Genomic DNA, 18,053 nt, shown 5'->3' with positions numbered 1-18,053 from the left:
ATAATAGACCCAAACAAACAGGCAGAGGGAAAAAAATTCCATCCTACCTGCAGCGTAAAGGTTGGCCACTGGGGGGTGGTGACACATCCATGGCAGAAAGGAGCACAAACTGAAAGTAATTAATCAAGCAAAGGGCAAAGAATGATTGAAGAATGATTGAACAGTAATCACAATAAGATAAGTCAGTGCAGTATAGCCTCTTACCTTAAGCACCAGAGATATGTGCCTGGGGAAGCAGCTACCTAAGCCTGCAAGGTGTCCCAGAAAATAGCTGTATCTGACAAATATTTAAACCTGCCGCCTAGTGATGACGTCATCGCGCACCCAGCGCACCTGTGCTGTGCCCGACGCGACCCACGACCTTGCGCACATGCGTGACCGCCGCCATCTTGTCTAGACTGTGCACGTGCAACCATGCCCCGACTTCAAACGAGGCTCACGCATGCGCAGATAGTCCAAAAAGCGGCAAACTGGAATGCAGATGCGTCCCAGCAGCCATGGCCAGGAGAAAATGGAGCAAGGACAGACAAACAAAAACAAATACAGCTGCCATGTAAATGAATACATGCATACTTCACCACCACGGCACCCATTCGATCCGGCCTGGGACTGGGAGCTATGCTGCTCATACTGCACGACCTGGGAATTTCAAGATGAGGCCTCCTTCTAATAGCTAGGACGTTTGGCCATGTTGCCGCTTGCTTGCCAATGGCTGACTAGTAAGCTGTTCTAGGCATCGCATTCACTGCCCATGTCCACCCTCCTAATATCTGAGATTGTTGGACTTCAGATAGACATCGCCTGAATCATCATTTTCACGTGTAAACCACCAGGACTGGACGGAAAAAACTTTTAAGGTAAGACGACCTTGGTCCTAGGAGGAGGACAAAAAAAAAGGAACAGAGTTCCTAGAAGCAAAGATTTATGGGAGTAGGGTCCTTTGAGGTATGAGAGGCGGGATTAACCCACACATAGGCTGCCATTAAGTCTGTCAGGAATAAAACAAAATAAGACTGTTATAATAGAAATGCAATATTTGAAACTTTTGTCTTTGGGTCTTGGCGATAAGGGTGATCCTCGTTTTCATATTATGTCATTATATTTTATTTAGAAAGGCCATATACAGTAGTTCCTTAATCTCCAAATAGAATTTGGAGTTGTGCAATTTACCAAATGTAGATTATTTTACTTTTGCTTTCAATTCAGAATGGCTGGCATGAGTCGATTGAGGACTAATTATTATGGGCTCAAGGCCCATCTTGGGGAGGATGGCAATCCCATTAGATTTGGAAATTCAGTGAGATTTTGTCGGCCATGTTTCCTCAGAATAATTCAATAAATAGTAGGATCATCATTCGGTGTGCTTGCAGTGTGGTAGTAAGATAGGGTGGTTAGGGAGAGATTAGAAGTAGCATTAGGGAGAGGAACCTGTAAAGGAGGGAAAGAGTAGGTATACTCTAACAGGGTGTCTCCTCTCTCAGCTTCCTGTTTCCCACTGGCAGCTGTATATCTGCAAGGACATTTGGGGATCGCAGTGTGAGCAAGCTGTACACTTATTGGCCACTTTATTCGGTACACCTTGCTAGTACCAGGTTGGACCCACTTTTCCCTCAGAACTGCCTTAATTATTCGAGGCCTAGATTCAAAAAGGTGTTGAAAACATTCCTCAGAGATTTTGGTCCATATTGACATAGCATCATGCAGTTGCTGCAGATTTGTCGGTTACACATCCATGATGTGAATTTCACAGACTGTGGAGGCCATTGGAGTACTCATTGTCATGTTCAAGAAACCCGTTTGAGATGATTTGAGCTTTGTGACATGGTGTATTATCCTGCTGGAAGTAGCCATCAGAAGATGGGTACACTGTAGTCATAAAGGGATGGACATGGTCAGCAACAATGCTCAGGTAGGCCGTGGTGTTTAAACGATGCTCAAATAGTACTAAGGCGAGATGAAATCGAGACTCATCAGACCAGGCAACATTTTTCCAATCTTGTCCAATTTTGGTGAGCCTTTGTGTGAATTGTAGCCTCACTTTTCTGTTCTTAGCTGACAGGAGTGGCATCCGGTGTGGTCTTGTGCTGCTGTTGTCCATCTGCTTTAAGGTTCAATGTGTTGTACGTTCAGAGATGGTATTCTGCATTGGTTGTAATGAGTTGTTATTTGTGTTACTGTTTCCTTTCTATCATCTCAAACCAGTCTGCCCATTCTCCTCTGACCTCTGACATCAACAAGGCATTTTCTTCCACACAACTTCTGCTCACTGGATATTTTCTCTTTTTATGACCATTCTCTGTAAATCCCAATTCTCTGTAAATACTCAGACCAACCCGTCTGGCACCAACAACCATGCCAGGTTCACAGTCACTTAAATCCCCTTTCTTCATTCTGATGCTCGGTTTGAACTTCAGCAAGTCATCTTCACCACGTCTAGATGACTAAATCCATTGAGTTGCTGCCATGTGATTGGCTGATTAGCAATTTGTATTACCAAGCAATTGAACAGGTGTACTTAATAAAGTCACCGGTGAGTGTATGTTAGCCCTCTCCTTAGGAAGTGCTCCTCTACCATTCTGTGGTATGTAAGTGTCTGATATATCACTATTTGAAAAGTGTCTTGTGGATAAACAGCACCCTCTTCTGCCTGAAGAGGTGTATGACCTGAAATATATGTGGCGACAGTTTAAATTGCATTATTTCTGTGAACAGAAATTTCTACATTTCTAAAACATAGTCAAGGTTAAGGGGCCTTTCACACGGGCGGATCAGTAATGATCCGCTCCGCGTGTCCGCAAAAGCTCAGCGGGATTCTCCGTAAAATCCCCGCTGAGCTGGCAGCTGACAGGGCGGTCCCCGCACACTGTGCAGGGACCGCCCTGTCTTTCCTCCGCTCTCCCCTATGGGGGATCGGATGAACACGGACCAAATGTCCGTGTTCATCCGATCCGATCCGGCAGACGGAAGAAAAATAGGATTTTCTCCCGTCCGCAAATGCGGATCTTTGCGGAGGCGGACGATTACGGGTGTCAGCGGATGGTCATCCGCTGACACCCGTAATCACATAGGGACCAATGTATGTCCCGTTTTCATCCGCAACTGACGGATGAAAATGCGGACATACGGTCCGCACGTGTGAAAGGGCCCTTAAGTATCTACATATGTTTACTCAATTCTCAGGTGCACTGATTTGGCCCCAGCTAGAGATTAATGTGTTCATTGTATAAAAAAGACACAGACTCAAAAGACTCGCTGCCACTTTTTTGGCAGCGAGGGTGGAGAAAGCCAACAATAACGGAAAGGAACTTTTTAGAATTGTCCAGGAGTTTATTTCCCTGAGGGCACTTCACTTAGAATCGGAAGGTTTCCTCCTAGACAGCCCAAATGTTTGCCGACTTTTTTGTCGGGAAGATAGAAAAAATACATCTTGGCCTAAAAATATCAGCTGAAGTTGAATGGTCAGTTAAATGCCCCAATTCAGCCTGATATTAAGCCAGCTTCACTTGACCACCCTCAGTTCTTTTTTAAAGATGTGACAGCGGACTTTGTCCTGGGACTTATTTCCCAGGCCAAGGATTCTGCGCCCCCGAGTGACCCCTGCCCCGGTAATATTTTTAAGGAGGCCAAACTAATTCTGGCTCCCTACCTCGCTAAACGTATTAATCTTACATTTTTAGAAGGTACGGTCCCCTCTTTTTTTAAGAAGGCTATTGTTACGCCTATTTTGAAAAAGGTTGGCTCCGACCCGCTAGACCCCAATAAATCCAGGCCCATTGCTGGTCTTGCTTTCCAGGCAAAAATCATCGAGAAGGTAGTCTGCGGTCAGCTTCAAGCCCATTTGGAGGAGTTTGACCTACTGGACGGGTGTCAATCCAGGTTCCGTCCCAAGCATGGGACGGAGATGGCCTTGGTCGATGTTTTGGACAACCTACTGGTGGATGCTGATGGGGGTTTTCAATCCATCTTGGTACTTTTAGATTTGTCTGCAGCATTCGACACGATAGACCATCAAATCCTTCTTTCGAGACTACAGGAGGTGGCGAGAGTAAGCGATCCAGCCTTGGCTTGGTTCGTTTCATTTTTGGAGGTTAGGGAGTTTAGGGTGAAAATGGGGGATCACTACTCCGACCCTAAAAAGGTGACTTGTGGTGTCCCCCAAGGTTCTCCCCTTTCCCCCTCCTATTTAACATCTACCTTCGCCCTCTCCTCTCCTTGATAGCGGGGATGAGACTCCGTTTTCAGTCGTATGCTGACGACACACAACTCTTTTCCAGAATTTCGGCCGACTCTCCTGCAGAGGCTAGGTTGGTTGAGGGATTGGACGCAAACAAAAGATGGATGGGGCTCAATTTCCTTCAGCTCAACCAGGCCAAAACAGAGGTGCTGCGGTCCAGCAACATTACGTGGACCTTGTGGTCAAAACTTGCCATTTTAAAATGCGGCTGCTTCACCGCTTTTTGCCCTATCTGACTGATCAGGCCAGGATCGCTGTGGTGCGCGCTCTCATCCTTCCGCATCTGGACTACTGTAACGGGCTGCTGTCTGGTTTACCTCTCTCCCAGATCAAAAGCCTACAGAAAGTCCAGAATCAATCGGTAAGGTTAGCCCTCAATCTGAGAGGCCACTGCCCAACCTCTGGGCACCAGGCAGCCCTTCATTGGCTGCCTGTGGGGCAGCGGATCAGATTCAAGGTTTTAACCTTAGTTTTTAAGGCGTTCAATAAATTAGGTCCTACTTACCTCCAGGCGGAATTGACAAGACATCTCACTGGCCGTTCATTGAGCGGCCACTCAATTCCGCCTGGAGGTCCCAAAGTTTAGATTAAAAAAGTGGGGGGGCAGAGCATTCTCAAGGTTGGGACCTAGAGAGTGGAACCTCCTGCCGTTGGCTCTTAGGCAGACCTTAAACCTGCTCCAGTTCAGGAGGGGACTGAAAACCCTTCTGTGGACTGAGGCTAGGTAGATGGCTGTGCGACAGGGGGTGGAAACTGATGGGCTGATAGGGTTTTTTTTTTCTTCTAGGGGCTTTCTTATTCTTTTACTGTTTTTTTTTTCTATTTTTATTTGTTATTGTTTTTTAATGTTTTAATGTTTTTTTTGTTTTAACGGTTTTGATGTTTGTGATTTTATTAGTTGTTATTAGTTGTTATTGTATGTATGGTGAATGGCACCTGGTCCCGTCGCCGGGTAGCGTTTTGATACTTATGTGATTTAACGCTTAACAAAAATCTATATATATAAAACTCAACGTGTGTGTGTGTGTGTGTATGTATGTATGTTCCAGCATCACGTCCAAACGGCTAAAGATATTAACATGAAACTTGGCACACATGTTACTTATATGTCAGCAACAAACATAGGATAGGTGGTTTAACCCTTACCCACCCCCATTCGCCATGGTCAGGGTTTTCCTTTAAAGTCCCATTCAACTCTATGGGAAATACATGTTACTTCATAATTTCCAAACGGCTGTAGATATTTCGATAACACTTGGTCACATGTTACTTATATGTCAACTTAAACTATAGGATAGTTAATTTATCCCTTAACTACCCCCATTTGTGAGGGTCGGGGTTTTTGTTTAAAGTCCCATGCAAATCAATGGGAAATGTATGTTCCCACATAACTTCTGTACGCCTGGAGATATTTCAATAATACCTGGTACACATATTACTTATATGCCAAATAAAAAAATATGACCGTTAAATTAACCCTTACCTACACCCTTATATAAAAGATGGGTATATTTATATTACTATGATTTTCCTCCCCAAAAGGTTAAGATAGGAAGACCGGGCAACGCCGGGTATTCAGCTAGTATTCAATAAACAATAAAAGGCACGGCACAGACAGGACAGTATAGGCCAGTGTATCAAACCTAGATGAACCCTTGTTACTTATTACTGTAATGTAGGCAGGCTGTAAACACATTGAGCTAGATTCAGGTAGCTTGGTGCTTCTTTTGGCCGGCGTAGCGCATCTCATATGCGCTATGCTGATGTAAAACAGGGAGCCCAGACCAGTATTCTCAAAGATCTGGCGCCGTACGTTGTGCCGGCATAGTGTAAATAGGCCGGCGTAAGCCTGCCTAATTCAAACTAGGCAGGTAGTGGGCGTGCTTCATTTAAATTAGCCGTGACCCCATGTAAATGAATGGCCGTTCGTACAGCGCATGCGCGTGCATGCTCAGAATCACGTCGCAAATACTCCCTAAGAAACGTCGGCTCAATGCTTTCGATGTGAACGTAACCTACGCACAGCCCCATTCACCTACCACTTACGTAAACAACGTAAAATTTGACGGCTGTTTCGATGTCCATACCTTAACCTTAACATTATATAGCAGGGATAACTGTAGCCAGACGTAAGCCTTACGTAAACAGCGTAGCAAGCGCAAGTACATTCGTGAATCGGCGTATCTAGCTCATTTCCATATACTACGCGTAAATCTACGGAAGCGCCCCTTGCGGTCAGCGTAAATATGCACCCTAGATACGACAGCGTACTAAGACTTACGTCGGTCGGATGAAGCAGGAATTCAGGCGTATCTAGTTCCCTAAATAGCACGCATAGATACGACGGCGCATCTTTCAACTTACGCGGCGTATCAATAAATACGCCAACGTAAGGGGTTTGTGAATCTAGCTCATTCTGTTTTCTATATGGGGTTTAATTGTGTTTTTTTTACTTTTTTTACACTGCTAAATGCTGTAGGTTTAAAATACCTGTACTGCCAGTACATAGGAGAGTCGGACTGCAGCTTTCTCACACAAACAACTACCCAACTCTCCAGCAGTTCTAAACACCCCTTAAACAATGCTCTAATCAACATACTTGTGTAGGAAGTAGTGTTCAGGGGGACCATGTTGGACGGCTCTGCCAGCAGATAGGAGAGTCAGACCATGGTACAGAGAGCCTGACTGTAGCGGCCCAGCTCTCTTTGTCATGTCCTGACTCTCCTATGTACTGGCAGCTCAGGATATTTTAACACTTGATGCAGCACTAAGCAGTGTAAACAACAAGTAAGAGTCCTGTATTTTCCACTGCAAATACAGCCTGTCTGCATTACAGTAATAAAAAAAGTGTTAAATTTGGCTTTTCAGATGAAAACCATCAGTCTAGCATGTGTACAAAGAACAACAAAACAAATAAATATTAAAAGTCCAGTTTGGGCAAAACATAATATGCTGTTATAACAGCATAAGCCATTTTGTAATTTTCTTTACTTGCCATGATCAAAAATGACCTTTACTTTACTTCTGCAGCAATCTAAGGCCCCGTACACACGACCGAACATGTCTGCTGAAACTGGTCCGCGGACCAGTTTCAGCAGACATGTTCGGTCCTGTGTACGGCTGACCGGACAGGTTTCCAGCGGACATTTGTCCACCCGACCGTTTTCGAGTGGACAAATGTTTCTTAGCATGCTAAGAAACATGTCCGCTGGAAGCCTGTCCGTCGGACATGTTCGGTCGTCTGTACAGACTCACCGTACATGTCCGATCGGCCGCCATCCCTCGCATGCGTCAAAGTGATTCGACGCATGCGTGGAAGCTTCCAGGGCCGCGCACGTCGCCGCCTCATCGTCGCGGCGACGGCGCGGCCATGTCACCGCGTATCTTGTACGCGCAGATTTGTGTGTACAACCATCAGACAGAAATCTCCGGGCGGACATGTCCGCTGAAAACGGTCCGGCCGTCTGTACGAGGCCTTAGAATTCCTGAAAACCCCAAGGGCAAAACCAAACGATCAGCATAAAGATACATATGTATTCGTATAATTGTATATCACCATCATTATGTTCAGTACAGTTATTCTGTGTAAAGTGTGGGGTTACGCAAAAGGATAGATGTCACCCTATCGAGATACTACTCTCTAGATCAGGGATATGCAATTAGCAGACCTCCAGCTGTTGCCAAACTACAAGTCCCACCATGCATCTGCCTCTGGGTGTCATGCTTGATGCTGTCAGAGTCTTGCTTTGCCTCATGGGACTTGTAGTTTAGCAACAGCTGGAGGTGCGCTAATTGCATATCCCTGCGCTAGATCAGGGGTCTTCAAACTACGGCCCTCCAGTTGTTCAGGAACTACAATTCCCATCATGCCTAGCAGTGCCGACCCTGACCTCCCTGGGGCCCTAAGCAAAATGACATGGCACATTAAAAATGAGAAGCGGGGGGGCGCTGACGACAGTGACATGTCACATTAAAGAAAGTTGAGAAGCGGGGGTAGGGGGTGTTCTGCTGTCGGAAATGACATCTTACATTAAATTGAGAAGCAGGGGTGCTGACTTCTTACCTCTTCTCCCATGCACCCAGCGAGTTGAGAAGCAGGGTGAGGGGGCGAAAATGACTTCTCACCAGGCGGGGCCTCTAGTAATTTGGGGGGCCCTTCGCAGCTTTGCGGGGCCCTAATCGGCTTGCATAGTGAGCCTATAGGGCGGATCGGCCCTGATGCCTAGTCATGTCTGTGAATGTCAGTGTGTTACAATGCCTCATGGGATGTGTAGTTCTACAACAGCTGGAGGGCCGTAGTTTGAGGATCCCTGCTCTAGATTCAAGTAGATTCCTATAGATTATCTCTAAATAAGTAAACCATGACAGTAGAAGTCCTCTAAGTTGCTCTCCTTGGGTTTGTTAATTAAAACAATTCCAGGAGTATAAAAATATGGAAACTTCCATTACTGATCCAGATTTTAAAGAAGCACACTTCAAAACTGTTATCTTGATCCCAGGCACTTGGGGGAAAACAATTCAGTTGAGAGGGAACACAAGACCAGAAGAGCAGATTTGTGATTTTTTTTTTATGAGCTATTACAAATCTGTAATTATTCCACATTTTTCCTCCAAATTATTTTGTTCTTAGCTGCATGTGATGTCAGTCCAGCCAAACAGATGTTACATTATTGAGTTAATTATAGTGTAGTATACCTCTTTTAGCCTTTACAATTTTCTGTAACTCCATTGTCAATAATTTATCTTGAACTGTCTTACCAAACCTCAGTAGAATATGTCCCAGTTGAAGACTTGCTTCCTGCACTAATGTGACAATATATTGCTTCTATGTTATGTACCCATATCAGTTGGGAGCCGTTCCAGAACCTTGATAATTACAGGGTCTATTCTGGTATGGCGTATAATGGAAATATGGTCATTATCCTTTATAAAACTGCTCCTTGACAGATAGTACTAGGTTTAGGTCAGCTTATCTCAAGTACCCCTTGACTCAGGTGCATTTATTGTCTGTGCTCCTGTGCCCCCTAGCCATGTATTTTGTACAACTTTAACTACTTATTTGAACCTTTAACAAAATATTTATTGCTTGTAAAATCTTTAAATTTTTACATTATGAATTTACTTTACTAGACAGAAGAACCTTGAACCTTTACAGTAGCACTAAACTCTTGTTTAAAAATATTCCACTGTGCCTATATCCATATAAACTCGAAACTCTTGTTTAAAAATATTCCACTGTGTCTATATCCATGTCAGCTCTTGAGGAAGTGATTAGATTTGACTGCTCTGCTTAACCAATGTCTGTTCTTTACAATCACCTGTGCATGATCACCCAGACTGTTCTGGACTGTATCTGGTAGATGGTTTACAGATATCCCAGATTTAGATGGAGACAATTGGTCAGATATCTGTGATTTTCCATTTAAACATCTTGGCCCGGATTCACAAAGCACTTGCGCCGACGTATCTCAAGATACGCCACGTAAGTGCAAATATGCGCCGGCGTATCTGTGCGCCGGAACCACAAACCAAGATGCGCCTAAAAATAAGCTTAATCCCGCCGTCGTAAATTTCCTACGCCGGCGTAGCGTGGGCGCACATTTAGGCTGGACGCATGTGGTGCTCCCATTTGTCATTCAAATATGCAAATGAGGGAAATACGGCGATTCACGAACGTACGTGCGCCCGACGCAGGCTACGCGATGTGCGCGTAAGTTGTACGTCCGGCGTAAAGTTAAGCCCCATAAAGGAGGTGTAACCCAGCAGCAGACATGCAAAGGTCTGCACCAGGGAACCCAAACCGGCGTAATTTACGTTGGACGTGTGTGACCGGGCATAGATTACGTTCAGGGCGTACGCAGTGATCCGGCGTTGCTTAGGCAGTTGTTCCGACGTGGTTGTGAGCATGTGCACGGGGATACGTTCACGTCACTGCGCATGCGCGATTCGTTATACGTATCTGTCTGGCGCTCGGCCCATCATTTGCATGGGGTCACGCCACATTTGCATGGCTCACACCCACTTCCACCTACGCCGGCGTACGCCTTAGAAACCCAGCGCAGTTTTGGGAGCAATGGCTTTGTGAATTCCATGCTTACCTCTCTGCGCTGCGTCGGCGTAGCGTATATTATTTGCGCTACGGCGGCGTAATGTGCGCCTGCTCTCTGTGAATCTGGGCCCTTGTTTCATCAAAAGATAGGCTCATCCAAATTAAGATAATACATATAGGGCTAGATTCAGATAGAATGGTCTATCTATCCGCCCGGCGTAACGTATCTCAGATACGTTACGCCGCCGTAATTTAGGGCGCAAGTTCTGTATTCAGAAACAACTTGCGCCCGTTATTTACGGCGGCGTAACGTATCTGTGTCGGAGTAAGCCCGACTAATTCAAATGTGGATGATGTGGGCGTGTTTTATGTATATTAACTGTGACCCCGCGTATTTGACGTTTTTTACGAACGGCGCATGCACCATTCGTGAAAAAATCCCAGTGCGCATGCTTGAAATTCCGCCGCAAATCGTCATTGCTTTCGACGTGAACGTAAACTACGTCCAGCCCTATTCGCGAACGACTTACGCAAACTACGTAAAATTTTCAAAACTCGACGCGGGAACGACGGCCATACTTAACATAGGATACGCCTCATATAGCAGGGGTAACTATACGCCGCATCTGGAGATACGCCGTCGTATCTCCAATAAAACCTATGTGGCTCACGGTCAAAGTTAAAAAAGCTATAAACAATAAGAAAGTAGCTTTTAAAAAATATAAAAATGAAGGAACACTAGTGTTGTTTAAATGTTACAAAGAATATAACAGGATATGCAAAAAGGAAATCAAGGATGCAAAAATTCAAAACGAACGACAGATTGCAAAAGATAGTAGGACAAACCCCAAAAAAATCTTTAAATATATTAATAGTAAAAAGGTGAAGTCTGAGCATGTAGGCCCCTTACAAAATAATCTAGAGTGGGTGACTGGGGACAAAGAGAAGGCAAATTTATTAAATGTTTTCTTCAGCTCTGTGTATACAATGGAGCATGGGGGAGCTCATGTCCAAAATGGGGGTGGGAGTGACACAGCCTCAAATCCACAATGGCTCAAAAGTGATATGGTCCAGAAATATTTAGACAGAATAAAGGTGGATAAAGCACCTGGACCTGATGGCATCCATCCACGGATCCTAGGTGAGTTGAGCTCTGTCATTTCAAAGCCACTGTATCTAATATTTAGGGACTCATTAAAGACAGGAATAGTACCACTGGATTGGCGCAGGGCCAATGTGGTGCCCATATTTAAAAAGGGAACAAAGTCTTTACCAAGTAACTATAGACCTGTTAGTTTAACTTCTATAGTTGAGAAGATACTGGAACGTTTAATAAAAGACCACATGGATGAGTTCTTGCTGGAAAAAAACTATTTAAGCAGCAGACAACATGGATTCATGAAAGACAGAAGTTGTCAGACAAACCTGATTTCCTTTTATGAAGAGGTAAGTAAAACCCTGGACAGAGGCGTGGCTGTGGACGTGATATATTTGGATTTTGCAAAAGCGTTCGATACAGTTCCGCACACACGGCTCATGTGTAAGGTAAGGTCTACAGGATTGGATATATCAGTTTGTAAATGGATAGAAAACTGGCTGAAAGACAGAATTCAGAGAGTCGTGGTTAATGATTCTTACTCTGAATGGTCCAAGGTTATCAGTGGTGTACCCCAAGGTTCAGTGCTGGGACCCTTACTTTTCAATATATTTATAAATGATATTGGGTCTGAGATCAAAAGTAACATTTCTGTCTTTGCAGATGACACCAAGCTATGCAGTGGAATAACGTCCTTGCAGGATGTCTCCAATTTACAAGCCGACCTCAATGCTCTGTCTAATTGGGCGACTAAGTGGCAGATGAGGTTTAATGTAGATAAATGTAAAGTTATGCACTTGGGGGCTAAGAATATGCATGCATCATACATACTAGGGGAAGTACAACTGGGGGGATCTGTAGTGGAGAAGGATCTGGGGGTTTTAGTTGATCATAAGCTCAATAATGGCATGCAATGCCAAGCTGCGGTTTCCAAAGCAAGCAAAGTCCTTTCTTGTATTAAGAGAGGTATGGACTCCAGAGACAGAGATATCATTTTGCCCCTGTACAAATCATTAGTAAGACCTCATCTGGAATATGCAGTTCAGTTTTGGGCACCAGTTCTCAAAAAGGACATCGGAGAACTGGAGAAAGTGCAGAGAAGGGCAACCAAACTGATAAGAGGAATGGAGGAGCTCAGCTATGAGGAAAGATTAGAAGAACTAAATTTATTCACTCTTGAGAAGAGGAGAATAAGGGGGGATATGATCAACATGTACAAATATATAAGAGGTCCATACAGTGAACTTGGTGTTGAGTTATTCACTTTACGGTCAACACTGAGGACAAGGGGGCACTCTTTACGTCTAGAGGAAAAGAGATTTCACCTCCAAATACGGAAAGGTTTTTTCACAGTAAGAGCTGTGAAAATGTGGAACAGACTCCCTCCAGAGGTGGTTCTGGCCAGCTCAGTAGATTGCTTTAAGAAAGGCCTGGATTATTTCCTAAATGTACAGAATATAACTGAGTACTAAGATTTGTAGGTAAAGTTGATCCAGGGTAAATCCGATTGCCTCTCGGGGGATCAGGAAGGAATTTTTTTCCCCTGCTGTAGCAAATTGGATCATGCTCTGCTGGGGTTTTTTGCCTTCCTCTGGATCAACTGTGGGTATGGAGTTGGGTGTATAGGATTTTACTGTGTTTTTTATTTTGTTTTTTTATTTTTTGTGGTTGAACTGGATGGACTTGTGTCTTTTTTCAACCTGACTAACTATGTAACTATGTAACTATGTATCTTCTATGTGAATCTAGCCCATTGCCTACTTCACTCCCTACAGAGTTCACAAAATGGCTTCATCCTCACCCCCAAATTGCTGGTGCTGTAATCACCTGATGGGAGACTTCACCCACATCTTTTCGTCCTGCCTGGACATTGCTCAATTTTGAGAGTCGGTATTCTGCTTCATTAACACTGTGGGTATAGAATTGGGTATATGGGATTGTACGATATTTTTTATTTTATTTATTTTTTTATGGTTGAACTAGATGGACTTGGGTCTTTTTTCAACCTGACTGACTGTGTAACTATGTAACACCGTTTCTGGCGTTGTGTTTGCACCTTTTCTGTGGATATGTATGTTGGGCCTGGTTGAGGATTTAGCTCCATCAGTGGCGGTTTGCATGTTACTGGGTGTAACGGTCACCACCGTTTACGATTTCCCTTCCATCAGTCACGACAGCTTATCTGACACTCCAACCATCCATCCCATTTCCCAGAATAACCGAGACAACTCTGGTTTCAAAATGAATGAACACTTTTAATTGTAACTCTCAGTCTTATATACAGTACAACATGTTACAGTAATCAAAAGAACAAATAACTCTCCACCCACACATCACTTCAATACACACTCTCTTAGACAATGACTTCCCGTTGAGCTAATTATTTACCAGACATTCCGTCTCCGACAATAAGTGATTCACCTGCAGAATACACATTTCTATGACAGACGTTTTGGGCACTGATTTAACATGACCTAATTACTACAGCTGAGAAGTCACATTCCACACATGAAACAGTATTAGCATACTTAATGAAAGGTCTTTGAGGAGCCAGGCTGTCTACCAAGCTCAAATCCACCTCACCCCAATACATGAATTAACAGTAATGTCCCATCTCATGTAATTTCTAAATAATATTTCTCAGTCACCCTATGCCCAAAAGGCACACAGGATGACCCTAGACCCAAGAGTTATTAGTGACGCTGGCACAGGAGTACCCCTCATCTTTCAAAGGTCTCTGGGTGTGACGGGTCATTCCATTACACTGGGTATCCTAGTATTCTACGCCGGTGTTGCTCTAAAAAGTGTGGTAAAGTTTGGTCCAAGTGGCTCCAAAATGACTCTACTGCCCATATGTAAATTGTTTATCAGCTGGGTGCTAATTTTTCAGGTCATCTTATTTTGGTGAGGAATGGGGTGGTGGAGTCTGGTGGGGCCTGTCCTCAGCTTACTTATAAGGCAATAAGTTATCTTGCTTACATTCTTAACCAACACACACAAGTAACAGCAGTAATTTTACATTGTGCAGATTTGTCTTTTTTCTTTTGTTGTTTTGTTTTCTGTGCTTTGGCAGATGTTTTAGGTATGCCAAGGTTGGCCCCTGCTAAATAGACATGTATTCATAATCCACAAAACAGTTAATTTAAGGCATGTCATGAATGCTAAATATTATAGTGGTTTTATTCGCTCACCTGAACTGTCGAGCCATTCAATGGCTGGTGTCATATCTGATCACATGTGCAGCCCCATGGCAACTGCAGCTCAAACAGATACTAAGATGGCAACTTCTTTGGCTGTTAAAGGATAGGAGGGTTTAGTTCCGCTTTAGGTAGTAGATATGTATGGATTATTTTGAGGGGAATAAGGGTATCATTTAGTGTCACCTTAGGATGTATCTCTTTTTATAGATGTTCCACTGGCAGGTAATTTCTTGTATACATATCACATAACCAGTTAAAATAATTTTTTCTGCTATTTTTATCCGTTATTTCTATACTCCAGTGGCTTCTATATAAATATGGCATGACTTCAAAACTCTTACACAGAATGGGTAATTTTATTATCCCTTAAAAATGTCTCCTATTTAGCATTTTGCTGGATAAAGATTACTCTAGATGCAAGTTAATATTTAGCATTTTTCACCGCGTGGAAACATGGTCCCTTCTGCTGAGTGAAATTTGCATGTGAAATATCGTTTTCATAAACAAACACCTGACCATGCAGCAATCACACAATTAAAGCCATCAGTATGCTTATTGTAGCTGGGGCCTTGTGACAAGGATCATTAACGTGCCAGGTCTAAGCCTGCAAGCTTTTAACATATCTTCTGTATATTTCATACATTAGCATCCTGACCCACATTATCAGGAGCAGGTTTTCTTATAAATATTAAATGATTAAAGCTTGGGTAATATCCAGCCAGATAGCTCCTGCTAGTCAGACATTATTTTAATCACTTCATGAGGGGTCGTGAGGTGAGGCGGGGGGGAAATAAAGCTCACAGGAAAAATGCAGCAATTACTGCCAATCTGAAACACAAGAAAAGAGACAAAAATATTTTCAAGTTCATCTATAATCTGGGTACTGAGATCACCAGATGTTTCATCGAAGGAAATGTTTGAATCACTCACACTCAGAGAAATTGGATTAGTCACGTTTTTGTCTACTAATGGACACACTGTGTGATCTTAGGGCTTCATTTGCTGGGTTAATAATGCTTTGCTTGAGTTCCTTTGCAATGTGAAAAAAAAATAGGATAACTCTAGGAGTAAGTATCGTAAGTGCAGTCCGCAGCCACTGACACGAGTAATATCATATTCATCACAGACAGACCTCGTATCTCATTACTGCTGAAGAGATTACCCTCCGGGCATTTCAGTGCAGTCAAGCCAAGCCCATCACATGAAGCAGTTCAGGTATATTGTGGAATGATTTAATACCACAATAATGTCCACTTTGCGAAATAGATGATGTTTTTGATAGCGGCTGATGCTTAATGAATGATACATTAGCAAACATCTCTAAAGCATTATTGAGAAAATGCAGATGAGGGGAAAGTAATTCCTTTCGCTCTATATTCCTCATAGATTCTCTCCCTTCTGGTATATTAAGTATGAAAACGGTGATAACCGCCATGAATCACGATGTAATCTACTTTAAAGCACCTCCTTTAGCTCGGGAGCCCCCTTTGAAGAAGAATACAATACAGGAATGCGGACATGTGAACGGAATATGAAAATGCTGCCGTGTGAAATGCTTTGCATTAAATCAAATCTGAATCAATGAGAGAGGAAAAAAAAATCTGCAAATATATACAATGTTCACTAGATGTTGACTCGATATATTACATGAAGTCGGTTTGCCTGATTTGATTTATTACCCAATTCGCCACATGTATATGAAACTAAGTATAATACAATCATTTAGTTTTATTTAGTGTTCACATGTGTTAAATTCCAAATATAAAAATAAAATCAATGCAAATGTGACCGTATTTTGGGCTTGAGTAAAAAAAGGATTGTCTTTGCTAGGAAATACACAGGCTTACTATGGGGTTCAATGAAAAAATATAAGATTGTTGTCTGCAGATACAAGGCTTGTGTCATTTGCTATAATATTAATATATTACTGAAATTAATGTTTGTTACATAGGGATGCTTAACCCCTTCCTGGTTGAGAATTTCTCGCCTTCATGATCAGAGCTACTCAAATCAAATGGCTTTAAAATAAACCTCAAAAGACATAAAACGTGTCTAGATTGTTGTGTGATCATAGGCACCACATCCCCTCTGAAACAACACACATGAACTAAACCAATAGTTGTCAACCATAATTAGCCCCACTACATAATTAGTTGAAATATATATATATATATATATATATATATATATATATATATATATATATATATATATATATATATATGAAACCACTTCAGCTCTGGAAGGTTTTACCCCTTTCATGACCAGGTAAATTTTTACTTTTTAGCACTGTGCTACTTTAACTTGTAGTTGCATGGTCATGCAACGCTGTACGCAGATAACATTTATCTAATATTTTTCACACAAATAGAGCTTTCTTTTGGTGTTTATAGTTGCTTTTTAGGGTTGTTTTTTATTATTATTATTATTATTATTATTATTATTATTATATAAATGAAAAAAGACCAAAAATGTTGAAAAATTTTTTTTTTATACTTTCTGCTATAAAGCATATCCATAGGGAAAAAAAATGTCTTCATAAATTTAGGACAAAATGTATTCTGCTACATTTCTTTAGTAAAAAAAAAAAATCCCAATAAGTGTATATTGATTGGTTTGTGTGAAGGTTATAGCGTCTACAAACTATAGTATATATGTACTGGAATATATATATATATATTTATATATATATATATATATATATATATATATATATTTATATATATATATATATATATATATATATATATATATATATTGTGAGGGCGGGACCCTGTGCTATGGGAAAGATTGCTGGTTTACGCCATATGTTGAAGATAAAGACACACTAATTACACAGCTGTGTGTTCAGCTATTTAGTTGTGACCTGACTATAGCTCAGGGCCCCACCCTACAGACAGGAAGTCTGTCCTGGGAATCAGGTGGATTCCAAATCCCTCTGAGTGGAGTCAGGGGCTGTGTGGATGCCTGCAGGAGGCAGATGTCCTTAATGGAAGTAAGCTAGGTTTGTGCTTAACTCTGGGAAACTGTTAGTTCTGAGGAACAGAACTGGGTCTAGGCTAAGGGCCTGAAACAGCCGGATGGCAAGTGTGACAGCCAGGAGGCTAAACTGTTGATTTGGCAAGATACAGGAATGGTGGAACCCCCTAGGAGGGCTGCTGTTGTATTTGTAAACTTTTATGCTTTTAAATAAAAGTGGGCTACCAGGCCCTTAAAAATGCAGTTCTGGATTGGCGTACTCACTGGAAAACGCATCTATCGCTGGTGTCTAATAACCCCAATCTTACAATATATATTTGTAATGGCGGTGATCAGCGACTTATATTGGGACTGTGATGGTGCGATGAACAACCTGACACTAACTGATACTGGATGGGAACTGACATCAACAGTGACAATAATACAGTGATCAGTGCGAATACTATACCCTATACTAATGACACTGGCTGGGAAGGGATTAACATCTCGGAGTAA

The sequence above is a fragment of the Rana temporaria genome, chromosome 5 (genome assembly GCF_905171775.1).
Source record: "Rana temporaria chromosome 5, aRanTem1.1, whole genome shotgun sequence".
NCBI lineage: Eukaryota > Metazoa > Chordata > Amphibia > Anura > Ranidae > Rana > Rana temporaria.
This window is presented reverse-complemented; position numbering follows the sequence as displayed.